General features: G+C 41.3%; 1 protein-coding gene across 9 annotated transcripts in view; it reads right to left on the bottom strand.

Annotated features, from left to right (window-relative positions):
• ZNF385A (zinc finger protein 385A) overlaps positions 1–27,752 on the bottom strand; it is a 175,235-nt gene that overhangs the window by 70,288 nt on the left and 77,195 nt on the right. Inside the window, exon 1 of one of the 9 annotated variants that reach the window (XM_087886741.1) lies at positions 16,804–17,011. The exons of the other annotated variants lie outside the window; for them this stretch is intronic. The gene's annotated coding sequence lies outside the window, so the exon portion shown is untranslated. Of the gene's footprint in view, positions 1–16,803; positions 17,012–27,752 lie in introns of those variants that run through there. 9 annotated transcript variants of the gene reach the window in all.

The following is a 27,752-nucleotide window of genomic DNA, read 5'->3' as shown; positions in this document are numbered from 1 at the left end:
TGCTCTGATAATTTCAGATAAATCTGAAATTATCTGACTGAACTCAGGCACCATTTCACCTCTCAAACACATGATGATCCAGTTATGAGTTTGTTCTACCCCAGCTCCGGATTTCCGAGGATATTGACACACACCAACGGGTCCTTATCAAATTTATTAAATAGCAAGAATAAACAAGACCGGCAAAGGTTGGCAACCAGCCCAGAAAACAAGATATGATAAACCAAAATACTCTGATAATAAATACGAGTTGTTTCTAGCAAGAAACTTACTAACGGCGTGCGGCTTAAATAGGCGAAGGGAGTGGCCAATTATCCTCAAGCCCTACTCTCGAGTAGACCTCCTCCTCCTGAGTAGCCACTCCTGCCTTTTGGCAGCCCTGCGTGCTCGAGCATTGAGGAGAGGCTCCTCCACTTCGCTCTCTCCACTTGAAGGAACCTCTGGAGTTCTGAAGGCCCTGGCTGAGTCTCTGCCTCTGGCACCACATCTTCTTCAGCCTCCTCGCTGTCTGACGCGAGCACTGGCTGTGCAGGCTGCTGGTGCGACACCACACCAGCCTCCTCTTCATCAGGATCAGCCACGATCCGCGCAGGCCGCTGGGGGGGCCACAACAGATTTAGACTGAAGGAAAGACCATGAGTGCCTCCCGTTCTCTTGGTGTAGAATAATAATGCTGCTCCATTCAGAGCTACTTTCCTTCCCTTGGGATCTACTATGATAAAGAACTGACAGAAATGTATGACATCATATGGTGGGGGTTGTCATAACAGTTCCTCTTAGATTCCTTAGTTGCTGCACAGACTAAGCAAGAGAGTAGCAAATTCTATAGGCTGCCTAGCCTTCATGCTTTTCGGTTTAGTGCAAGTACAAAGGAACAATGCACTGACTGTACACACAGAAACATCTTCCCAAGTGACTAGAATCCTTGCTTTTCCTGATAAACAACTGTATTAAAAAGTAGGGCTCTCCGAGTAGGATCAATGCAAACACTCAACCACTTATCAGGAGAGAAGATGACCATGAAATCATGCTCCATGCTTTCAAGATGAAATAATGCCATCTAAACCCACACAGTTCAATTTCTCTGAACTTCTACTCCATTATGTCATCCTTCCACATAGGATCTAGATAAAAGAACATTATTTTGGCTCAGTATCTTCCTGCAAGACTTGGCCTCAGTTCATATGAAGATACCTAACTATGAACCTTATAGACTCCTCAGAAAGAATCTACATATTCACAATAGATGGGAGAATACCATTAATACATAGTATTTTATGTATCAATATTTATTGAGCTGCAATCTTTCAAGAGGAGAAATACAAAACAAGACTGAAGATCATATCACAAAATGCAAAGTATGAAAGGAACATGAACAGGAAATTATTTAGATCAGAGCAGGATTGAATAATCCCACTGAACAAAGCAGAACATGTTAATTAATTCATTCAAAAGACTGTGTGCGTTCTATTCATACAGAATTACAGATAATAAACTCATTTGATATAAATAATAAAATGGGAGCAGCAGAATTCTGTGACTTGCATGTAAAGTATGAAAATTTGTATTATTGTTTTACTTTTGGTGCAACTTTCTATTTGTGTTTGTACTGTATATACTTTTGTTATTTTTTTTATCTGCTTTTATTATCATTGGCTGGGACAGAAGTATTGAAATGCCACTTTCAGCACAATCTCACCAGAACATAGAGGTACAACAAGAAGTAGAAACCCGCTCTTGAAAACAAGCAAAAGTCACTAAATGAAATTCTTAAGGGTTCAGTTCTGTACTCCCTACCACTTTTCCATGTTCTTGTTAATGTTGTTGTTTTCTTCATCCCGTCTGTGAAATTGCAACTTCCAATTGAGGAGTATAGAAGAAAAGAGTTCCTTTAACAGAGACTTCAGATGGATAGCCGTGTAAAATTTCTATGGTAGTAACACAAAACGTCTATGTTTAGCCATCAGTGAGTGCCACACAACTGTATTATTTATGAAATTAGTGCATTCACAACTGATATAAAGTTGTGACATATCTCCAAAGTTAGCATGCTTTCACTGTTCTACAACACAGTACAGGTAGTTTCTGACTTTTGGCTACAAATGGGACTGGAATCTTAGTCACTGAAATGAGTGAAATGGTCACTAAATGAGATACCCACATGAAAGCTTAATTCAAAAGCCACAATTCTGGCACTCCTGGTTGTAATCGTTAAGCAATCTTCTAGGTAGTTTAAGCAGATGGAGCAAAAGAGCTGCCTGCTGAGTTCAGCTCCCCTCTCTTCTTTAGGATCTGAGCTCTGTTTCTGCAGCCCCACTCGAGGAATTGCCCTCCCCATAGCAGGCAGCTCTTTTGCTTTAAAGAGTTGCCTGCAGGATGGGGAGGATCATAGCTTCACGCAGAGCTGAGATTCCCTTACACCAGGTAGCCATTTTGTTATCAAATTGCCTGCTAGGAGGGAAGCGGCAACAGGTTGCAATCTTCCCTGACAGCTTCCTCATTGACTTTCTGAGGAAGCCAGCAGAGAAGACTGCAAATGGAGATCACATAATTGCTGAATATTTGGTAACCAGTCATAAATGTGAGCAGGTTCCCAAGCACCCAGGCTGCGATTATGGGGGTGATCCAGCAGCTGGAATTCCATGTTGTCTGAATGCATTTCACTTTGCTACATACAGTCCCTTACAACCTGAAAATTGCCAGGAACCCTTGTTTCCAAGAAAAGAAAAATGCAACAGAGTATAATTAATATACTAGAAACTGGTTCCAAATCTACCTACAATTTTTCCTAGCAATTTCCTTAAAAATTAAATAAGATGGGAGCAAGCAAACCTTACAGGAAGTTCCAAGACAATTACCAACACACTGAGCAGATAACTTCCATTTATGGTGGGAAGTGGTATCAAAAGTTGCTGAGATTCAAGGCTATCAATAGATATGCATTCCCCATCATTCTCTAAGTACAGTTCATCTATCAGCAACTATTATTGCTAAATCCAAACATGACTGGAAGGAATCTAAATAATTTGAATCCCCTAAGAAATCCTGGAATTGTGGCACAATTATCTTCTCCACAATTTAATATGGAATATTGGACGCTTCCCCAATAGCTGCTAAAAAGAGTTGCTTTTTAAGCAGTGGCTTCTCTTCCTTTAAAATGGCACAAAACTCTGCCACAGAAGCATGTTAATAATGTCAAAAATCAATGGCAGAATAAACTTTATAGTGTATGAGAGATTTGCTAGGGCCACCAAGAGCCAAGTAATTTGCCCAATAGCCCTGGAGATTTACTCTAGCTGGGAGGAAAAAAATCAAAGAGTCTTTTTCTTAATCAGAATAGGCACTTATCCTGGGTCTGGAACCTAACTCTAGACCTCTAACTCAGTCTACCCATATGCTTTCAGGCTCACAACTTTTCAGTTTAACATGTGTGTTAAGGGGACTAACATGTGACAGTGGCAGGTAGGTATCTCTAAAAGAACAATATGACAAACAGAGAAGCCATCTCCCAAAGTCTCCTGGAATCCAAATGGATGCATGTATCTCTGAATATGAACCAAACTAATTCAATAAATTTGCTGCATCTGTCAGGCCTTTACCAGGTAATGATCAATGCATGGTAAGGACAACATTTCCAAGATCCCATATTTATTAGTCCCCTTCAGGATGAAAGTTAAAGTAAAAGTATGGCCTATCTGTTTAATAAAATCCATGAAATCATGAAGGCTATACGGTTTTGAAATAGCTTTGACCAAATCTGTCAAGATAGCCTTGGAGGACTTGAATGTTCAAGTCCTCCAAGACTAAAAGTCTTAGAATTTCCAATGCTATTTTCAAGACAGCTCAGTTATGGATTCATTTAGGCAGCAGGGCAGCCATTTTCACGCAGCAGACTAAAGCACTGTTAAGTAACACCAGCTGCCTGCAATTACTGCAAGTTCAAATCTCACCAGGCTCAAGTTTGACTCAGCCTTCCATCCTTTCGAGGTAGGTAAAATGAGGACCCGGGTTGTGGGGGCAATAAGCTGACTTTATATAAAAAAGAACACCACTGGGGGTGGGGGGCGAAAGCCCTACTAAGCAGGTATATACAAAAGTATGAAGGCTATTGCTTAACGCATTGTAAGCCGCCCTGAGTCTCCGGAAAAGGGCGGCATATAAATCGAACCAATAAATAAATAAAACCTTTGTATTTGTTTGACAGTTCTTGGACTACATCTCTTCAGAAGGAGAGGGGATGTGGAAAAAGAGATAAAGATCATAGAATCAAGAAATACCTCTTCCTTGACTATTAGTTTGGCGCCAAGCTTGTTCAGGGGACCTCATCTGGCAAAGACTCCATGATACACCCTTGATAGCAATAGCAATAGCACTTATTATATACTGCTTCATAGTGCCCTCTCTAAGTGGTTTACAGAGTCAGAATATTGCCCTCAACAATCTGGATCCTCATTTTACCCACCTCAGAAGGATGGAAGGCTGAGTCAACCTTGAGCCGGTCAGGATCGAATTCCTGGCAGTGGGCAGAGTTAACCTGCAATACTGCATTCTAACCACTGCACCACCATGGCTCTTAATATTGCCTTTCCCTATATAAGATGCTAGATAAGATATAAGAAGTTGACACCTTTAGTACCTCCTCAGACATATCTTGGTAAAATAAAAGAGGCAGCAGGAGGTATTCTGAATGTAACTTTTCTTCTTAGATGCTTTTGCTTTTCCCCCCATACAGTACGTCTGCACAAATGTGTAGAGGGGGAAAGGCAATTAATTAATCATTGAAGGCCATGAAGGAAGAGCTGGCATACTGATGTTCACCTGTATGGTGGCTAGAGGAGCTGGCAGCTGTGATGAGACCTGAAGGGATTGGAAGCACTTAGCAGCCCATCTTTCAGAACGGTGCTGGTGAATTTGTTGACTTAAAAAAAATAACCTCTAGTAGACCACACAAGGCTGCTTAGCAGGCTGCATGGAGCTCTCAGACCATATGTTGCGCAGGCGTGCCCTACATAATTTAGATATGAGCAACAATGCCCCTGAAGAAAGCTGAGACATGCATATCTGGGTGCCAAAAATCTCCACCCACTACTAAAAAAAAAATCGGTATCACAAAAAGTTAGGGTATAAAATTCACTGCTCCCCTCCCAAAAAGAGTAAGAGAAGTCAATAGAGAAAGAAATGAGGTCACAAAAAGAGTTAATTCTCTATCCTCGGCCCTGCTAACAATTTTAAACAATTTATAACATTTCTTCATTGTGGCAGCCCCCACCTTATGGAACGCTGCCCATCTGAATCTACAAACAGCCCCTGCCTTTTAATATTCTTAGGCTGTATTCTTTCCATGAGCCTTCAACCTCCAGTGGGGTCTTCGTATTATATATTTGGGTACATATAATGTAATATTTGGGTTTTATAATGATGCATTTTTTAATTTTGTATCTTACCATAAGCTGCCCAAAGCATGCCTAGAAGTTAGGGTGGCAAATGAATAAACACTGATTCTAAAATATTCCCACCCAATACAGGTGGTTCTTGATTTACAAGAACAGTCTTCATTTAGTGACTGTTCAAAGTTACAGCGGCACTGAAAAAAAGTGACTTATGACTAGTTTTCACATTTACAACCATTTACTTATTTTATTTATTTATTTTATCAGATTTCTATACCGCCTTTCTCCTTTCGGACTCAGGGCGGTGAATAGTCAAAGTAAAACATTTGTACACAAAAGTTAAAATAGATTTAAAATAATTAAATAAGTTTGGCCCATAATTTAAAACATTTCAATTTAAAACCAATTTCAAATTTTAAAAACCCACCATAAAATCAGGACAGCCCGGCTAACTGAAAGAAATAGGTTTTAAGGGCCCGACGAAAAGTCCGGAGGTCTGGGATCACTCGTATCTCTGGGGGTAGATTGTTCCAGAGGGTAGGTGCCACCACAGAGAAGGCTCTCCCCCTGGGGGTCGCCAGCCGACATTGTCTGGCCGACGGCACCCTGACGAGGCCCTCTCTGTGGGAGCATCCCTATGATCACATGATTAAACGCTTGGCAACTGGTTCACATTTATGACGGTTGCAGTGTCCTGGGGTTCTGTGATCAGCTTTTGCGACCTTTTGACAAGCAAAGTCAAATCCAGATTCAGTCAACAACCGTGTTACTAACTTAACAAATTGCAACGATTCACTTAACATCTGCGGCAAGGAAGGTCGTAAAACGGAGCAAACGCATTTAACGAATGTTTCACTTAGCAACATAAATTTTGGGCTCAATCGCACATGCCTTCTCCTTGTTTCTAGCCTTCTAACTGCTGACACTGCTTTCTTGTTATTGGGGTACGATTGGCTCTCTAAGGCTTTGAAGAGGCAAGTTTTATTGTTGTTGGGGAAGCATTGGCTTATCCCATGCTCTGAAGCTAAGTCAGCAAGCCCCATCTTGCTTCCTGCAGCTATTGTGACCATCACCAAGAATAACCCCAATTCTTAAGGAGTGATTAATCCCAAATGGAAATGAGCATTTCTATATGCCTTCTCCTGACCAAACTGGAAGAGAGGGAAACGGGCTGTGAATCCAGGGAAGAAAATGGACTTGCCAACCTTTGAACATACTTGGGAGTTTAAACAATCCAAGCGTCTTCAGACTTGAAGATCCTTAAATATTTTGCTCTTATAATAATCTTTCAGACAGTTAGATTTTAATGGAACATCTTTTATTTAATCAGCTGGGGAAAAGGCATAAGTGGCATTCTTTGACAAATGGTAAAAATCTGCAGCATCTTAACAACTAACAAATTAAACTTTCCATGGATCATAATCTGCTTCATGGAGTACAGAAGAGCAGAGTCCTGTGAGAGAAGTAATATATTTAGACAATTGTTGCTGGGGAGGGAGAATAAAAGAAAGGAAAACAGGAAGATGAAAGGGGTAGGAGAAAGAATTGGTCCAGGTAGTGATCTAAAATAAGATCACAGTTTAGGCCTCTGATGAAGGTGCCTGTGATCCACGAAAGCTTATGCAATGATATAAACATTAGTTGTTAAGATGCCAAAAGACATTGTGTTGTTTTTGCTGGAAAATTCTAATGGAAAACAAATGCAAAGTAACTTAGATTGCCTCCAGTAAGGTAAGACTTTCAATTCTGGGCCCATTAACAAAAGGTAGGCTGGGATATATGACTTGCCAGAGCAACAGTGTCAGGCTGTAGTCAGGTTTTTAGGGAAGTTTTGATTGAAAACAAGCAATTGCTATATAAAGAGAATTCCTGGATTTTATCATCTCTTCCAGCACTTACCTTGAAAGGGCTCAACTCTCTAACTCAAGCTGTTTCTCCAGTGATAAATACAGAATGTTTGCCATTATGGACAACTGCAGTACAACATTGGACAAGTCTACAAAGGTAATCCAAATCAATTATTTTCCACTGTAGGAAATCTTTGCTGTAACAGCTCTGCTATATGGCTTTAGTTTTTAGAGAGTTCCTGATTGCAGCTCGGCTCAGTCTCTAAATGTGCTAGAGAATAAACTCTACTGAACATAATAGGTCGTATTTCCAGATAAACACGCAAAAGATTGCACCATGAATCAATAGACCACCCCAGCCTCCCAAGCTTTTCACTGAAATATTATTACTATTATTAATTTTAATTTTACACTGCTTTTCTTCCAGAAGAAGCCTCCAGCAGTGGGGAGGAGGGGGGGGGGGTAAGGGGGTAAGAATATAAATCATCTGAAATGAAACCATCAAGAATTGAAATCAACAATTCTAAAAGACAATTAAAATACAAAAAATTAAAGGTGAATGGAGAAAATATGGAACCCAAAAGACCATCAAGCATTCCAGTCCCAAAATAAAAGCAACAATCATTCTAGACATGTAAAGTAGGAAAGGGTCAAATCTATAAAAATGACTTGCCTGTGTTTTCTTGCTTACCGTATATAAAATGTGTTTTTATTCTTATCTATTAAACAGATAAACACTTTAATTGTCTCAAATGCATTTTAAGGTACCACCATTGAAATGCTACCTTGCTCAGCTGTGTAACTGGGATGAAAATGCCATTTTTCACCAATTCTTTCAGGATGTAAGCTAAGCAAAGCATTCTCAAGTGCAAGAAGCAGCAGCATTTCAGTGTTTATCCTGCTTTTCTGTCAAGCGGGAACGTAGCCTTGGAGGCAAACTAGTACTAATCTGAAATGAAAACAAACACGCCTTAGAGCCTTTCCTTGACATACATATTTGTTATGGCTCAAATTTTCATGAATTTCAGCTCTCCCTTCATAATTCTGCTTCTTTAGATGGTCACAAAAGCTGATGCCGTATTGCAACACCATTTTCCCCTGCAATAATCTAACAATGCCATCTTCCTGGAAACTGATGTAAAGAAAATTTGAGAAATTGAAAGAATTGTCATATTTTTAAGTGCAGTCTCGGAGGTTTATAAAATGATAAGTTGTAATAATATGAATAAATTTAATTAAGATTAAAATAAGAACTAATTAGATTGGGGGCAATTAGAAATGATTAAGATGTGAAATATAAATATATATTGTTAACAAAAAGATAAGAATTTTGAGAAAGATATTTAATAAATGAAACAAAGGTCGGGGTTGCCTGGACACCATAGTGAAAATATTAAATTGAAAATCCATACAGCAATAGAGAGAGATGGAAGAAGAAGTAGAGAGATGGGAGAGAAGGGAAGGAGTGAGAGGGATAGAAGAGAGGGGAGGAAGGAAGGGAGGGGAAATCAGAGTAGGAGAGAGGGTTAGTCAGGGAGGAAGAAAGGAGGAGAAGGAGAAAGGAAGGGGAAGTAGTAAGGAGCAGGAGAAGAGGGAAAGAAAGTAAGAAGGAAGGGAGAGAGGGAGAGGGAAAAGACTGAGAAGAAAGACTGTTGTATAACAAAAAAGAGGAAATGGAAGAAAGGCAACCCCGAACACACGTATGAATATATGAAGATAAAGAAGAACTTGTTAAAAAATAAAAGAGAATAAATGTGAACAAACAGGAAAATTAGAATTTGAGAGCGGATGAAGATGTTTATATAAATAAATATAGAAATATTGAGATATGAATTAAAGAAAAAATAGGGAAAAAAGGAAGATTTTGGCAAAAATTGTAATTGAGTAAAATGTATTTGAACTTGAAAAATTGTATAAGATAAGAAATGGCCAATACTCTGTTCAAAAAAAAGATGCGGGTGAATGTGGGGGGAAAAATCAATAAAACTTGATTCAAAAAAAGAAGAAGAAAGAAACAGATGTAAAGACAAATTATTAGCTCAAATCCTTTTCAGACCATTTTTTTTTTACTGGACATCAAAATAAGGGACTGCAAAGCCCTGTATTTTTAAAGAATCCTCATATAACCTCGTATCGGGTTCTTGGTTTAACCAGGAAGTTCTTTTCCATGTAGACTGTAAGGACAGGGTTGACCAATAATTAAGACAAGACAGCATAGGCCACTGGGAAGGCTCCTTTGCCCACAGAAGCTCCACATTTTGAGAAAGTGAAATGGTTGTGCGTGCACGTGTGTGTGTGTGGGGGGGGGGGGGGAGCCAGAAGTGGCTTCTGTAGCAGCTAATGAGCCTTGCAAACCACATGGCTGTTTTAAACAATTTAAAAAGAGGTGTGTTGATTCATGTTTGAACCCACATGCAGCAAAGCACGTCTTTCAAGGACTTGCCCAGTCCTGACAGCTAGTGAGTGAGCCACAGAGAAGAAAAGTGGAAAAAATCTTCCTTCTGGTCTAATCTTTTCTACAAGGACAGGACAGGAGTTGAGAATATTTGCAATAGCACTTTCTTTCTTTTTTTTAACTGAACTGAGTTGACAGACTGAAGGACTCACTAGCAGGAGCCAAGAAGGTCAGAGAGCTGGAACTCTACACTACATCCCAGAAGCAAGTCTTCTGGATTTGGTTAGGCCCAGTTCTTAACCTCTCTCAATGCAGCCTCAACTCCAGCCACCAACTTCAGTTCTCTGCAAGCCTTACGTCTTCCCTATGCTACATCTGCATCAATGCGGAAACTGTGGCTCGGGGCCCTTCTGTGATTCCACCCAGGAACAAAGAACATAATCCCCTGATTTTATTTAGCATCCCGTTGTTCAGAAACACTAGCTAATGTTTCAGATCAAACAACAGCCAAGATGATTGATTGAGGGAATGTGAGTAATTGTACCTATTTTATACAGGATCAAATCCTTGCTTTAAAAAGATATATTTTATGCTGTATGTCTAAAAAAAATAAAAAAAATTCAAAAAAACAAACAAACAAACAAAAAACAGCCAAGATGCAAAGATACTGCATTTCCCAAATCAGTAAGCAATAAGAAATTCAAAAAAGGAGACTCAGAAGATAGGGTGCCCCCAAATTCCAGGCCTTCACCCTAAATACATGGCCTGCTTTTCAATGCATTACTGCAACTACTATTCCCTTTTCTATCCCTAAACTCTCAATTGATATATGAGTGTTGAGGGGAGGCCAATATCAGCTCTCTCAAGGGAGAAGAACTGTCGTAATGTGGAGACTGCAGAGATGAACTGGAAGAAATGAGGCAAAGGCAACGGTTGCAAAAATAAACTTTCAGTCCCTGACATAAAGGAAGAATGAGAAAGAAACTCAGGTTGACATCTCCCTAATTCACTAGACTAATTCACTGTCTCTGCTTGTTTTTTTTCAAGGTAATCTTTTTGGTTCTCTACATTCAGGAAGTATCAGTTGCCATATTTAATTAATACCTTATTCAAGGTATTAATACTGTGCAGAGGGGGAATCTCTTGTTCACTGGATACTTTTGTGCTACCTTTCCCATTATTCCCGATTACTGTTCCAATTTGTTATGTCTAATTCATAGATTTTCCAGCTCTGGTTGAATATTTCCTAGTTTATTAGAATGTTAGAATGGGATTACCTATTAGATAGATAGCTTCATTGATTAGCCTATAGGTCATATCAAGGTTCAAATACATATCACCAATAAAATCCTATACAAACAATTTAAAATAAGAGTAGGGTAATATACAATAGTTATAGGATAAGATGCAATATAATTTAATACATAAATATGTAAAATAGAATGAAATGGCATAAAATTATATTTCGGTGTCACCTTACAATAAGATTACCTATTAGTTATCACCACCAACAGCAAAATCCTGTTAGTTGGGCACACATTTCTTTATTCTCCTGAAAAAGATTACTATAGACAACATATTCCAAAGCATGCTTCTATTCAAACTAAAAATTCAAGGACCGTAGTCTTTAATGTTCCTGCCATTCATTTTCTATTCCACATTCGATTTCCTATTCAATTTTCTATATTGAATATATATTATATATTGAATTCTCTATTCAATTTTCTATTCTAAATGGAAAGCCATTTATCTGGAATGGTATAGGGCCTGAGTAGAAGGTTAGACTGGAAGACCTCCAAGGTCCCTTCCAATCCTATTATTCTATTCTCCTAAAAACACATCTTAAGTAGAACATAGGCATAATCCTGTATGCTAACCCTAAATGTTCTGGACTACACAACTCTCACGATCCAAAATATTTGGAGAGTATTAGACTGCCTCTGTACTAACTCACTGGCTCCCTACTCACTATTCTCAAGCAATGAAAGATGAGGAAATCAACATATGTGATCTCAAGGAGAAATACAACTAGGAATCCTGGCCCTAGTCTAGAGTATCCTACCAAATAAGCAATGGTCCTTATTTGTCTTGAAGAGCTTAGAGCAGGGGTGAAATCCAGCAGGTTCTGGAGAACCGGTAGTGGAAATTTTGAGTAGTTCAGAGAACCAGTAGTGGAAATTTTGAGTAATTCCGAGAACTGGCAAATACCACCTCTGCCTGGCCCCAGAATGGGGTGGGAATGGAGATTTTGCAATATCCTTCCCCCTGGAGTGGGATGGGAATGGAGATTTTGCAGTATCTTTCCCCTGCCACACCCACCAAGCCATACCACGCCTACCAAGCCACACCCACAGAACCCGTAGTAAAAAAAATTGAATTTCATCAGTGGCTTAGAGATAAACTCCAACATCTATTTTTCTATACCTATATAATCCCTCAAAAGATCTAAAAATGGAACCATGCCCTGACCTGCTATCTGAATATTGGTCTTCTTGGAGTAAGAGTGGAACTGGGGTTTTAAAACAACTTCTCTATCCTAACTCCAAATATTGCTCAATCTCCTTTTTCCACATCATTGTCTCAGGAAGTAGTAATTCACACACCATTATCACACTTCGACCAACAAATTAGAAGATACCAGGATCTCCTCCTACTTCCTATCCATGTGCTTTATCTCAGAATGCTCATTCTCCATGTAAATTTATTAAGTCGAACAACAACAACAACAAAAAGGAGCTGTAGCACTTTCCTGACATCCACCACTGAATCTAAAGTGGCCCCATAACCATTTAGTGAGGCAGACCCCCATGGCCATGATTCAATTGCTGCATGAGACAAGAGAAATTGGAAACTTCTGAAAATTTGGGATTTTAATGCCAGAGGATGTTCAGTAAGAGAGAGGCACCATACTCTCTCTACAAAGCCTGAGTATGCTCAAGCCATGAGCAATGGAAGATACCAAGAGGCATTCCTAGGATTTCCCAACTTGCTTCATTTTGATTCTCTGCTCTGTTGTACACGAAGGCCATCTCCTTTGAGCTTGAAGTGGGGTCTTCCACAGAGACAATCTCAAAGGTTTCTTGTGCTGAAAGACATTCTGAGCAGGCCTTATTATTTACCGCCCCTGGGGCTCCTGAAGCACCACTTGGACTAGGAAAGTTAGAAGCTCAACCATTCCTGCTCCGTTTTCTAACAAGCCACAAAGTCAAGCAGTAGGGCAGCTACAATCTCAGGCTGCCTGCGTTCAACGAGAGGGCAGAGGCAGTTTGCAGCAGCGTCTTCTCCGGTGCACCAAGCTGGGAGACACCAGGTGGTAATGTAACTACATCTTGTCATGACATCTAATGAGCAGAAACCCCATGTTCAGCAGATAACAGCTCAAAATAATACCTGTGCCATAAATAGCTGCCCTGGTCATGGTGTTTGACCCTAGTAAACTCAGGACGGATCTAAGGACTTTTGCCTTTGTTTACTTTCCTAGATTGAAGTGGGGGGGCGGGAGAAATGTTTTTGGCTGGATGTAGGTTTCTCTGTTATGTAACTGCATGTTTCTCCCTCCTCTCCTCAAAAAAATAAATAAATCCTTGCTCACCCTAACACTGTACATATGTCAGAGAATAGGTTAAATCTTGAATCTTACTCCCCATAGCATCATAGTGTTCTTTTACTTGGGTATTTTATTGCTTGACAGACCACCGGGCTGCAAAAGGGTCATTTTGCTTCTTTGGGGATTGACAACCCAGCCACAGATACACAATTAACTGCAAACAGCCTTTGATCTGCAGCAATAAACAAAAGTCCCCGCCCCCCTGTCTTTTTCCAGTTATATGCACTCTTGTTGCCCTACCATGTATGCTCCTCCACAAATTCCAGATACAGGGGAAAAAGGTTCTTTCCCGTTCTGCACTACACAGTCTCCTCCTCCTCTTCCCGCAACAGCCTTGAGCATTCTTACATGCCTATTCACAATCTCACTCATGTGAACAGAAAACGCCCTTTGATGTTTCTCTCAAAATAGGAACTCGCAACATTGCATGCTTGCAGCTTGAGAACCCCGTTTTTGTCCCTTCAACCCCTCTCGTGACGATTGCCGTCGAAAACTGAAAACACAAGACCCTTTTCATTCTAGAGTGGGAAACTGATCACTAACAATAAATGAATAAGTCTATAATAAGCACATGTCTGTAAAAAAACCAAGCGAACGCCCCTCGAAACCTAAATCCAATTAAACCAATCCTTATTATGGTCATGCATCAGTATAACCCTCAAAACCTAAGTCTCCCGCTTTGTTCCTTTTTACTCTTACTCTTTTCATGTATTCAAATTATGTTTATACTTTTACCTGTTATCTTATATTTGCTTGGCAAATAAATAAATAAAAATAAAAGAAACAAATCTGAGGTATGTTCCCCAGATATCTTAAGATTCCTTCAAAAGTTACATTTTCTGCATAACTTTATGGAAATAAAGCTTTGGAAGCAAGAGAGACCCACTTAGGGGAGCTTTTTAAAAAAGAAAGATAAAACAAAGGTATTTATCCCAGGGATTAGAACTAGCTTGGAAGTGGAATCAGACCTTATGGGGGGCATGACATTTCCAAGGGAAAGGGCATCAGTTTAATTCCCAGTTAAGAAGGAAGAGTTATGTTCCAAACATCTGAAGCCTTCTTTGTATATAACTTGTGTGTATCAGCATGTACATTTTATTTCCAATGTACATTCTGTTTCCTAAAGTGTTTTAAATTGTCAATGACATGTAAGATATTTTAATACATAGGGCTGGGAATTGCTGATTCCATGGAGAATCTTGCCCTCTGCATGTCTTGACTGTTCTGAGTTGGCCTTCTGGATGAAAAATGCCAAATTCGGAGCAGAGACTTCTGCAGAGATGCACTATACATCCTCCCTTGTCAGCAAGAAGTCCAGTTCATGTCATGTCGAGAACAAAAAAAGGATCCAGACAAGCAGCAAAAGAACTGTCGGCACAGCACTGACTGAGTGGAGGTAGATAAGGCCATGGATTGTGCAAGGACAGAAAAAACGGTTTTCAGAACTCAGAGCATCCTTTAATTACATTTCTCATGACACATCATGTAGTCTGAGGGAAGACTCAGAGATCCAGAAAATACATTTAGTCCCAATTGGAAATGTAGGACTGGAAGCCAAGACTCCTGGTTTGTTTCTCAAATGTGACATCTCTTTGTTGGAAGTACGGGCAAGATTGGAGCCAGATCATAAAAATTGTTTCAGTTCTGGGAGATGAAAAGTTTTTACCAAACTTTCTGTTCATAATGATGGACTATGTTATGGAAAATGACCCTTATGCCATATTCCTCCACTTTTCTAGCTACTAGATGAAAGGGACGGGGCGGCAGTGAGCCAGGCTTCTATTCAGTTGCCATCCCTGGATTTAGACAGTTGTCTTCTTTCTTCCTCTGCTGCTTGGCTAAAATATTTTGAGTCTGAGCAACTGTAAAGCATTGAGGATGCCAAGATAAAAAGAAACCGAGAAACAGAGGGGGAGGGATGCACATCAATGAAGAACAGTGACAGGCAAGCCAACTACCTAGTGAAAGGATGATATGAAACGTAGAGCATGATACATATAATTTGCAGAATATCTCCAGAGATAGGAATGGGAGGATGGCATAAGATTGTCACATTTGTAGGACATGTCCAATGGAGTTGCATGTCTGTGGTCTGAACAACAGGTGAGTTGATCAGCTGACAGAGTGGAAGATACAGTTCATGGTACAGAGTTCCTTCTTGTCCAAGTCCAGAAAGCATACTCTGAAGGATGGAAGGATAGTACAAACAAGCTGTGCCCAATTTAGCATCCTCCAAATGTTTTAGATTAGGACACTAGACATCTTAATCTTAAAAAGTTCAGCAAGACTGGCCTAAACGCATAATGGGGATTGATTACTACAGTCTAGGGCCTATAGATTAATCCTATCCAAGGATTATCAGTTGTCTAGCACAGTTCCTATAAAGATTATTTTAATGGTTCTCTCTCTCTCTCACACACACACACACTCCAATATATTATTTAACCAGACTGGAATGAAAATTAGAACACAAAATTTAGAAAATGCTAAAAGTAGATGCTGAAGCCAGCACCACAGGTCTAATGTCAACTCAGGTCAGAGAAATTCACGTGCGTATCCCAAATGCTCTTTGTGTAATAAAACTCAGGCTTTTTGCTGTCAAAGCTCCAAAGCACAGCAGCTGGTAACCGGGGAGGCAAGGGGGAAAATATAGTGTTGAACTTCCAGTACCTGACCCGATGATACCAAACGCAACAGAAGAGGTTTGTTACAATACGCCTCACATTTCAATCTCTCTAACCTTGTGTGGTTCTTTCCAAAGGGACTGCGAAGGAACACAAAACCCATTATGAAACCAAAATCAGCAACAATTCTAAAGCTGCAGCTGAGAGAGAGAGAGAGAGAATGCAGAGGCCCCATGTTTCAGGAAAGGATAAAGAGGAGAATCTAATCAGTTAAACATCCCTTGGCTGCGACTCTTAAGAAAGATTCTGACAGAACAGCAGGTAGACCATTCAAATAACCAAGAGGGGCACCTCTCCCTTGTTCCCTCAGAGGCAGGGAGAGCAGATTCGGAACTGTTACTGGGTTTAATCCAGAAATCCCTTTCTAACTAAAAAAAAAAAAAAAAAGATAAGATAAGATAGTTCCACTGAGCATTTCCGGGGGTTAATTCCAGACTTGGTTGGGGACAGAAAGAATCTCATGGTAGGCAGGTGAGGGAAAACAAGTGCTGCAACCTCCCTGTCTCATTATTATAATTACTGGTTCCTGCATCCCCTTTGATAAAGCTGTGGTCCCAAATGGATTAAAGAGGAAGAGAGGAAGGGGGGAAGCAGAAACAGAGAGGTGGTTGGCTGCCAAGCACGGGAACGAAACAACTACCCCGAAGTAAACAAGACTTGCAGGATTGTACAGGAACAAGATCCAGGGCGGTCACTCAGCAAACCTAGCCGCGCGTGGAATTAAAGGAAGCGGGAGGGTGAAGGGGGGGGGAGAATTGGGGAGGGGTCGCGGCAGCACATCTGCTACCTTGCCCTCCCTCTTTAAATGCAAACCTCACCCCTCCCAACCCGCACAGACCCAACCCGTATAATCCGGATCAGCAAAGCGCGCTCTTCTTACCCCGTGCAGCTTCAGTGCGCTGCCCAAACCGGCTGAGCCCCCGCCGGCGCATCCCGGCAGCGAGCGATCAGCGCGCCCTCCCCCTTCTCAGGCCGGGGAGGAGCGAGCCCGAGCCTCCCTCCCACACCGCCCACCTTCGCCTCTCGAGCGGGGGCGAGAGAGGAGCCTCTGCGAGTCCTGCCAGCGGCTCCCCCGCGACACCCACCCACGCACCCACCCGAGTTCGCGCCGGAGAACTCTGCCCCCGTTCTCCATCCATCCATCGCCGCCGCCCTGAGAGATATAACGCGACCGAGAGACCCCGGCCTCTCCGATCCGCAGGCGAGGGATTTATCAAAGCGATCGGGCCCCCCAAAATATCTGCTCCGCAGATGCCAAACCGGGGAGCTGCCAAACCGAGCGCCTGAGCGTGCAAAAAATACACGCGTCTTTTTCCAAACTCTTGTGGGTGCAGAGACGAAGAGAGATCTCCCGCTTTTATTATTTTTTTATTACATAACTCAAGGCAGCCAACGTATCTAATACAGGTGTAGTCCTGGAGTTACCACCACAATGCAGCCCAAAATTTATGCTGCTGTTTGTTAAATGAGTTTGCCCCCATTTTACACGCTGCAGTTGTTAAGTGAATCATTGCATCTGTTAGTCACATGGTTGTCAACTGAATCTGGCTTCCCTACTGATTTTTTTTTTTTCTTCTCAGAAGGTCGCAAAAGGGGATTCCAGGACCCAGGGACACTGCAACTGTCGTAAATATGAGTCAGTTGCCAAGCATCTGAATTTCAATTATGTGACCATGGGGATGCTGCAATGGTCGTTAAGTGTGAAAAACGATAAGCCGCTTTTTTCAGTGCTGTTGTAACTTCTAACGGTCACTAAATGAACTGTGTTATAAGTCAAGCACTACCTCTACTCTTTCCTCCTGCCATTTTCCTGACAACCACCACCCTGTAAGGCTGAGAGAGTATAACTAGTTCAAAGTCACCAAGCTGACTTTCAGGTCTAAAGCAGAATTAGAACTCACCATCTCCTGTGAAAACGTTTCGCTTCTCATTCAAGAAGTTTCTTCACCATCTCCTGGTTTCTAGCTTGGTGCCTTAACCACTAGGCTAAATTGGCTCTAATTTATGAGGGGTCCTTGGTGATCTGTGAGCCTGGTGGTTTTCTTGCAGATGTTTCACTACCAAACTAGGTAACAGCATCAGTGCCAGAAATGAGTAGGGTTTGCTCATTTTTATCCACTAGTGGCTTGCCCTGTCAGTATTGGCAGGAGTGTTCTTGATGGTTCCTTGATTAGGCAGTTGTCATACTGTTAGCTTGTTTGTCTGCATTTGTAGTTCCATGATTGGGATATTGTTTACTTGATTGTTGGTCTAGTTTAATCTTGGTGTTAAACACTGCTCATATGGGTACTGATTGCTGGTGAGGAGGTGTTTTAGTCTTCTTGTTTCCCTTAGAGCTTTATATTTTATGTCATTTATGCTGAACTTGCCTATGCACGCACACACATGCCAAATACTGGAACTACTTCATAATGCTGACTTTCTATCACATTCCAAGGCCAGACTTCCTTCTCTAACTTTAAAATCAACACTATAAATGTAGTTTTCGACTTCAATTCTTATAATCCAGGCTGTCAAACTTGCAGCCCGTGGGCTGGATGCAGCACGCGCTGGCCACGCCCATGCCCAGTTTAGTGAAGGGGGGGGGAAAGTCCCAATACGTCACTGATGCCGCCGTGACACCGCGACTTTGACACCCCTGCTATAATCCCTTAACCATATACTACAGGCTACAACCAGTAGTGTATAGTTAAGAAGTGTGTGTGTGTGTGTGTGTGTTGTGTATATACACACATTATACACACACATATATATATTATTAATATACCTGGAACTCGTATTTTTAGAATAGTTTGGTATGTATGTATGTATGTATGTATGTATGTATGTATGTATGTCTTCTTTTCGTAGGCCTTTATGTGTATTTCTTTTTAGCCAGGTTCTTCCTATGTAAACCAACATTTTTATGCAGCCCTAGTTCAGTGAAATCCCAATCCACTAGTTTCTAGGCTTTTTTTTTTTCCGGCAGCCGGCAAGCACCCTGCTGCCCTTTATATATATAAAGTGTTTTTCTATCAAGTGGTCTACCCCAACATGTGGGAGGGGGCATTCTGCTCCCTTTCGCCTTTCAGCTCCAATCCAGGAGCCCTCAAGCAGTCGCATTCACGACAAACTGTTTTATACCAAATTTATATTTTGCTGATAAAGAAATAAATATAAATTTGATTGATACACACACACAGACACAGACACACATGTATGTGTATATACACACACATATACATACACACATATGTACATATATACACATATATACACACATACACACACGCATACATATGGCTCAAACATCTGGAGATCACTAAATTGCCAAACAAACTATATACATATGTCCATGTATAAAATGACATCATAAGAAATGTCCAGATTAAAACATATGGCTTCTAATAAGCTTCACGCCCAGACATACTTCACACATTATCCCCTAGATTTGTGTCTTTACAAATAACTGAGTTTGGAAACAATACAGAAACACCCTGTCATTACAGGACAGCAGTGGCTCCTTACTAGTTTCAACACATTCTGTTGCTAATCTTTGCACCTTGGCCAAAACATTAACCCTTCTCACCCCACAGCCAAAGTTCTGCTGAACTTCTCATGCGCAAAAGGGATCAATATTTTAGCTTTCAATACAACACACCATTATTCCCTGATGGTAAATGAGTTGACTCTTTGGTATTCCTTAAATATATAGCAAAGCAACACACCTGCCTGCTTTACTAATGCTAGTGACCTCAATGAGGCAGATTAGAAGTCTCAGCGATGTTAACTTGGAAAATGCTTATGACAGTCCCGGTCTCCAAGTGCAATGAACCGGGCTGCTCAATTTTAGGATCAACAGTTACAATAGTAAAGAGCTAATCTGAATATTTAAGAACCAGCTATCTAGAACCACTAATGGGAGAGGAGGAGTGAGATGACGGACACCCGCTCTGACCTGCTTTTGTGCCTTTAATAGTGGCACTGATGTGCCAAAAAGCAGACAATCAAGGGAAGCTTTGAACTGCGTAGAGATAAACACCACTGGCTGCTAATATCTGGACATTAAGAGGTTGAGGGGGAATTTAACTAAGCCTCTCTTCCCCGATTGCCTGCATGTTCAGGCAGCAAGCTTTGAACCATAGGAGGATCTTTGAAATGATGAGGACAATTAACCAGTGTCACAGCTTGCCTTTAGAAGTTGTGGCTGCTCCATCTGTAGAGGCTTTTAAGAGGAGACTGGATAACCATTTGTCTGGAATGGTATATGGAATGGGAAGGGGTGTCAAACTCACATCGTCACGGCGGCGTCACGTGACGTATTGGGACTTTCCCCCCCCCTTCTCTAAACCAGGCGGGGGCAGGGCAAGTGACACATCCGGCCTGCGGGCTGCAAGTTTGACACCCCTGGTATAGGGTTTCCTGCTTGAGTGTGGGGGGGGGGGGTTGGACTAGAAGATCTACAAGGTCCCTTCCAACTCTGTTATTTATTCTGAAAGAGATGAGAAGGTCTGGTAGCATCTCTTCCGACTGACAAATTGTATTAGAAGGGATAGCCTTTTGTGAGCTCACTTCATCAGATCCATCACATCCATGACAGTAGTTGGAGAAGAGGTTGCTTGACTCCCCCCTGGTTTTTGTGCTACCATAAACCAACATGGTTCTCTCTGAAAGGTGTAAATCTTACTCCTATGGACCAGGGGTGAAAAGTTCCCAGTTCGGATCGGATCGTCCAATCCGGTAGCGATGGTGGCGGGTGGTTCGGAGAACCGGTAGCAAAAATCCCTGCAGCCCACCCCCCATGCCCAGCTGAGCCGCGCAATCATCAGAGGCTTTTTATTTTAAAAAAATTAAAGCATTTTTTCTACAACCTCTTCAGCCCGAAAAAAATGCTTTTAAAAGTAAAAAAAAAAAAGCCTCTGACGATCGTGCGGATCAGCTGGGATCGTCAGAGGCTTTTAAAAGTATTTTTAAAACAATCTCTTAGGTGGAAGAAGTTGTAGAAAAAATGGTTTTCAAAGTAAAAAAAAAAAAGTTGGCCATGCCCACCCAGTCACATTACCCACCACCACCAAGCCACACCCACAGAACCGGTAGTAGCAAATTTTACATTTCACCACTGCTATGGACTCTACAAACCAACTGTTTTTGCATGTAAAACCAATCTGGCCTTGCTCTGGGAAGGGAAAATGAATCTAGGAAAGAAGACTCTTAAAGGGTCTTCTCACACCTACAATGCAAAGGAAAGGCCATTTGCACCGAAGAATGTTGAAGAAGAGTATTTTTCACTTGCAAACTTGAAGAGATGCGGCCCAGATGCAGAGAACCTCCTCTTGCACTCCCGATACGTTACAGGTTCAAGTTGTTTCCTATTTTAAAAGAGAAATTGCTTCTCTGCTTGTTTGAGGAGCATCAAAAGACAGGCGTAATGCTTGAGTCCTTCTGGCTAGATGGATACGTCACTAATTTTAAAAAGCACTGTTGGCCATCGATGAAAAGAAAACACAAGAGTCCTGGAAAGACTGGGAACAGGGACATCAGTGCAGTCTTCTGAACTGTGATTCACAAGTAGGTTTCAAAAGCTGTAGAGCAGGAGTTGTCCATCCTTGGCAACTTTTAAGACTTGTGGACTTCAACTCCCAGAATTCCCCAGCCAGTCACACTGACTGAGGAATTCTGGGAGTTGAGGTCCATGACTCTTAAAGTTGCTAAGCTTAGATACCTCTGCTGTAAAGCCAACCTTCTCCTTTGAAACAGCACTTCGCTGCAGACTAAGGGACGGGTAGTCCCCTGCCAGGCAGGGCTGAAAAGGGAGCCACATGCCGTATTGAATTGCTGCCACTGAGCAGCAACTGCAAACCGAATCCGGTGACAGGCAGAAATCCAGCTCTTCTGGATGACTTTGTGTCCCAGAGAATGTGCCCATCGACGAACATGGCACGAGGAGCAGGACGGGGGCTTTGCTGGGCCTAAGGAAACAGCTGACCCTAGAAAATTCTGCCTTTCCATCTCCAAAATGTTGGGAGACAAGGTGCCATTCCTCTGGATATGATACTTCAGAGATATGTGGCAAATTCAGCATCTTCTATGCACTGAGATGAGACACTTAATACTCCCGGAACAGCTAATCCAAACCACATCTGATCTGCATAGAAACACCAAACCACTCCCATAAGATCTAATTACAAAAGGCATCCAAGGCATCCTGGGCCTTTTTCATCAGGGGTGACAGCCACATTACTGTCTTGTTCCCCAAACAGTGAGAGTTCAAGTAATTCTATCATCATCATTATTATTATTATTATTGTTATTATTATTATTATTATTATTAGTTAATCTTTAGTGAGATTCACAGCCTTTGAGGCTGGTTAATAGCTCAGCAGCTCGAGTCCTAACCAAGGACCTAGGAACTGTTAAGGTATCGTCGGAGGATGTAAGCTGTTCCGAGTAAGGTGGTTTTTTGTAGAGTCAAAATGTTCAAGTCTGGCAAATTTAGAATTTCTAAATAGCGGGGTAGCCCTTTGGGTATTGCTCCAAGGGCTCCAATTACAATCGGGACAACACACGATTTCTTTTTCCATAGTCGCTCAACTTCAATTTGCAAATCCCGGTACTTTGTGATTTTTTCTTGCTGCTTATCTTCAATCCGTGCATCACCAGGTATTGCAATGTCAATGAACCATACTTTTTTCTTTTCAACTATTGTTATGTCAGGTGTGTTATTATTATTATTATTATTATTATTATTATTATTATTATTATTATTATTATTTTCAAAACCATGGACTTCATTCTCCCTGCTTCAGCAGTTAGGAACAAGTCTGGACTAGAAAAATGTTTTTGTTACAGGGAATTGTTAAAGACATAGAACATAGAATAATAGAGTTGGAAGGACCTCAGAGGTCTTCTAGTCCAACCCCCTGCTCTAGTAGGAGACCCTATATCATTTCAGACAAATCATTGTCCAGTCTCTCTTTGAAAGCCTCCAGTGATGGAACACCCACAATCTCTGAAGGCAAGCCGTTCCGTTGGTTGATTGCTCCCACCATTAGGAAATTTCTCCTTAGTTCTAGTTTGCTTCTCTCCTTGGATAGTTTCCAACCGTTGTTTCTTCTCTTGCCTTTTGGTGCTTTGGAAAATAGTTTTTGTAGGAGCCCCTCAAATATTGGAACAGTGCTACTATGTCACCCCTAGTCCAGTGGTGAAATCCAAATTTTTTTACTACCCGTTCTATGTGTATGGCTTGGTGGGTATGGCAAGGGAAGGATACTGCAAAATCTCCATTCCCACCCCACTCCAGGGGAAGTATACTGCAAAATCCCCATTCCCTCCCCACTCCTGGGGGAAGGATATTGCAAAATCTCCATTCCCACCTCACTCTGGGGCCAGCCAGAGGTGGTATTTGCCGGTTCTCCGAACTACTCAAAATTTCTGCTACCGGTTCTCCAGAACCTGTCAGAACCTGCTGGATTTCACCCCTGCCCTAGTCCTTCTATTCATTAAACTAGACATAGATAAATTCCTTGCTAGGTGAGATGGGGAAGAAACCAAAATAGAGTGTCTAAAGTGATTTCTTTAAATTTGGCAGGGCTATGCGGCAGATGGCAAGAAATACAGGACTTCTATCCTCCCATCCTACCTTGGAACTTCTAATGCAGATATTAGATATTTGTTTGCAGCCTTAGTCAAGCATTTCATCCCTTCTGCAGTACACATTTTTCAGGTGGCTGGGGTGTTAAGAGGCTCTGACACCCTGCAGAGAATTAAGGGCACTCATTTCAACTCTTTAAATCCCACCTCCGAAAACCTCCTTAAAAAATGATCAAAAAGTTTAGACCCATCTGTTCTGGGGGTTGCAAAATAGGCTGCCTGCCTCACTCCATAAATGGGGAAATCTTGAGCCAAGCAAGATTTCCTTGCTCCTGAACCCTGCAAGTGTGTGTGTGTGTGTGTGTGTGTTTGTGTGTGTGCATCACAGATCATTACATTTCCAATCTTTCCCCGTTGGATCTTTCTGCACAGTTCGCTGACACGAACCCTACCCTGAACTGAACGCACGCTTAGCGACTGCATGCCGCACAAGCCTTTCCAAAGGCTTCAGACAGCACAACTCCCCTCATTCCTCATCTAGCACATTCGAACATTGCCTGGGTTAACAGGAATGCAGTGCGACAGGAGGCTTAATATTTGAGAAGTCTGTTCCATAAAGACCTGCCGCCCAAGCTTTCTTCTTCACTTATTTATTTCATCTGAAAACCGATACCCCACCTTGTTAGTGATTATCAGGCTGATTAAAATGCAATAAAACCGCCCTTCACTCTCTCTCTGTGTGCAATGTAGTGACAGGTGCAGATAATGAAGCAAAAGGCATTCAACATAGACTTCTCCAGCAAAATACATGCCTATAAACAGAAACAATTATTTTATTATCTGATCAAAACGGAGAAGCCCTTTCTCAGGTTAAGAGTTTCATCCTTTAAGTGAGCTACTTTTCCCCAATCCTTTTCAATTGAGCCCTGTCCACAGAGCAAAGGGCGTATTTCAGACAGAAAAGGCCAAGGAGGACTTAAGACAGAACTTCAGACAGGACTTCAGACAGAAAAGGGGACTTAAGAGCCTTGGTAGTGGTCTAAGGCACCCTGTTATTAAGCTGGTTATTAAGACCAGCTGCCTGCAATTACTGCAGGTTCGAATCTCGCCAGGGCTCAAGGTTGACTCAGCCTTCCATCCTTTCTAAGGTAGGTAAATTGAGGACCCAGTTTGTGGGGGCAATAAGCTGACTTTGTATAAATATACAAAAGAATGAAGGCTATTGCTTAATGCATTGTAAGCCGCCCTGAGTCTCCGGAGAAGGGCGGCATATAAATCTAATTAAAAAAAAAAAAAGCCACTAGGGGTCTTGAAAGGTTATCAGGCAACACTGCATGTTCTCTGAAAGAAAAGCAATTAAGTGTAGATCTTGCAATGGAGAAGCTGTTGATGTCCTCTAAGCAGCTGGTCATCGGGAATGGGACAACTCGGCACAGTCAACTCGTCATGATCAACTCACCACGGAACGACTCACTGCGGGACAATTTAACAGTTCAATTTAATTATTTAAAATAAAAAAAATATTAATTTTTGTCATTCGCATTTTATTTTGTCCCTCCTTTTGCATCCTTTCTTTAATGATTCTATTCCACCATGTCTTTGACATTAATGCAACTCTTGTCCTGCAGCGAGTTATCTCGCGGTGAGTTGGCCGTGGCGAACAAGACACTAGTCTGGCTGTTATTATAGAAATTCAACAGAGACCCAGTAGTTTGGGATAATTACTAATATCTGTTCTTCTGTTTTTTTAAAAAAAGTTGGAACATATGGTGATTTCTCAATTCCAGGTAATGAAGGATAATGTTATTATTTGGGGATGATTAAAAAAAGGCCCCACGGCTATAAAGAACTCCCAATGCCTTGAGAACAGCCAATCCAGAAATAATGCAAAATTGTCATTTTTTTTTTCCAATTGTGAACAAAGGAGAACATTATTAAATACATGGGAAATAATGCTGAATATAATATTTTTTAAAATAGGAAGTAAAGCTATTAATATTACATTATTTTGAATCAAATTAGCATTTAATTAAATACATGGGGAATATATAATAATGTATATTATATACTTTAAAATATGGGGAGTAATACTATTGATGATATTACATTATTTTCAATTACATTTAATTTTTCTCTTGGCACATGACTTTTTTTCTCACCTTGTTTTATTTTTAGAGTGAGCCAAGCTCAACCCTTGCCCTTAAAAAGGTGCTGCCACTGATTCAGATCACTTCAACTCCATTTTCTGTTGTTGGTGATTGAACACAATGCAACTATAATGGATTCTCTGGACATCTAAGTAGCTTCTGATTGTGGTCTCTCTTCCTTCCCCCATGTCCTTAGGTGATGACTTTGACTTCTTTAACTAAGTTAATGTGTTTTTTATTAGCTAACAGTTCAATGAAGATTGCAAACCAGCATAGACAGTAAGTCTATGCCTAGACTTTATAGAACCGAAGAGGAAGAAGCCGCTATCTTCCAGTTGCATTGTGGGAAGGAAAGAGATTTAATAGACGAGAACATGGAATTCTACCACATCTAGCGCTGGCAACTCTCTGCTTAATGGCAATTAATTGCTTAATGAGCTTGGCAAATTTTGGGAACAGTCAAGAAAAATGTTACAAAAGTCTTTTTTTTTTTTTTTTCAGGACGAAGACAAATGAAGTCTGTGTAGATTGGCACTCCGTGGAACAAGGCAAATTTAGCTCCCAGACAGGCCCAAAAAAGAAAGACGATGCTGGAATAAAAGACTACCTTCTGACATCCACATCCCAGGATGCCTGGCTTCCCCACTACACCTATCTCAGAATGCTGAAAAAACTAATTTAAACTGCAATCAGCACCAGTTTACACAGGGCACAAGAAATTCCGTTAATCATTTTCCTGATATTATTATTCTGGAGAGTCATACTTTCTGGAAAATAATATTCTGGAGACCCAGTTAGGTATTATGGCTAAGCTCTGGTCTAGAAAAGTGGGCGACTGTGAGTTCTAGTCCTGCCTTAGGCATGAAAGCTAGCTGGGTGACTTAGGTCCTGTTACTCTCTCTCCGCCCCACCCACCTCACAGGGCTGTGAGGAGAAAGGAGTGTTATGTATGTTTGCCGCCTTGAGTTACTTATAAAGTAATAAAGTCATTTAGGTTTTAAACTGCAATCAACATCAAACTGCACAAAGCACACACACACAGAGAGAGACACACACACACAGACAAGAAACTTGTGTTAATCAGTCTTCGGACAATTACTCTTGCTATAATGCTGTTGTTAGGGTGGAAAATGGACAGAACATCTGGGTTTTATCCAGTCTAAATCAATCCTCTGCCCTTAAGCTGGCAAGGAATGAAATGCAGATATTTGTCTCTCTTATTCTGCCCCCAGGGATTAACAGCCACATTGAAAGGAAGATGACTTAGGAAAGTGGGAAAACAGCAAATTATTCCACTACCCATCTAATTCAATACGCTCCCCACCCACCCCTCCATGAAATGAAATGAAGTATGAAGAAACTCTGGGGGATAATGTATTAATAGATATGTTTATCTATTTAGTTATCTATTTAGTAATAGATATATTTTCTATTACTATACTAGTAATATATTTTCTAGTTTTTTTCCCCCATAGGCAGAAGATTCCCTCCTAAGATCTTTGAGGAGGAGAAGAAAGAGCAAAGAGACAAGCAGATGAAAAGTGGTTTACCAACACTGATGTAATTATCTGCAGAGTCTCAGCCACTCAAATTCAGAATGCCAAGAGACAGGCAAATTTCACTCCAGGATTGTCGGAGGCAAGCTAATTCCACCCTCAGGAATGGAAAAAAAATATATGCATACATGTACACAGCTCTTCATTGAAATGCCACCCCCATAGTCGAGACATCCCCAAGTGGCTCTTATCAACTGAGAATTTCTGAAGGAGCCCCTAAGGCCTCCCCAATGTATTAAAGAAATGAACAGCCACTCTATATATCCCAGATGTGAGACACATATTCATGAGTGAGGGAAGCGACACGTGTTACTGCAGAGAGATGAACATTTATCTGCTATTGGAAAAAGACGAGGGAGGGAGAGAGAGGGAGGGAGGGAAAGAGAGAAAGAGAGAGGGACAGAGGAAGAGATGAGAAAGGGAGGGAGGGAGAGAGAGAGAGAGGAAGAGAGAGAAAGGAAGAGAGGGATGGGAGGGGAGAAGGAGGGAGGGAGAGAGGAAGAAAGGGAGGGAGGGAGGGAGGGAGAGAAGAGGGACGTAGGGCGAGAGAGGGAGGA

Source organism: Pantherophis guttatus, chromosome 2 (assembly GCF_059756535.1).
Source record: "Pantherophis guttatus breed Tessera chromosome 2, ASM5975653v1, whole genome shotgun sequence".
NCBI lineage: Eukaryota > Metazoa > Chordata > Lepidosauria > Squamata > Colubridae > Pantherophis > Pantherophis guttatus.
The sequence above is the reverse complement of the archived record's forward strand: the minus strand, read 5'-3'. Positions and strand labels throughout refer to the sequence as shown.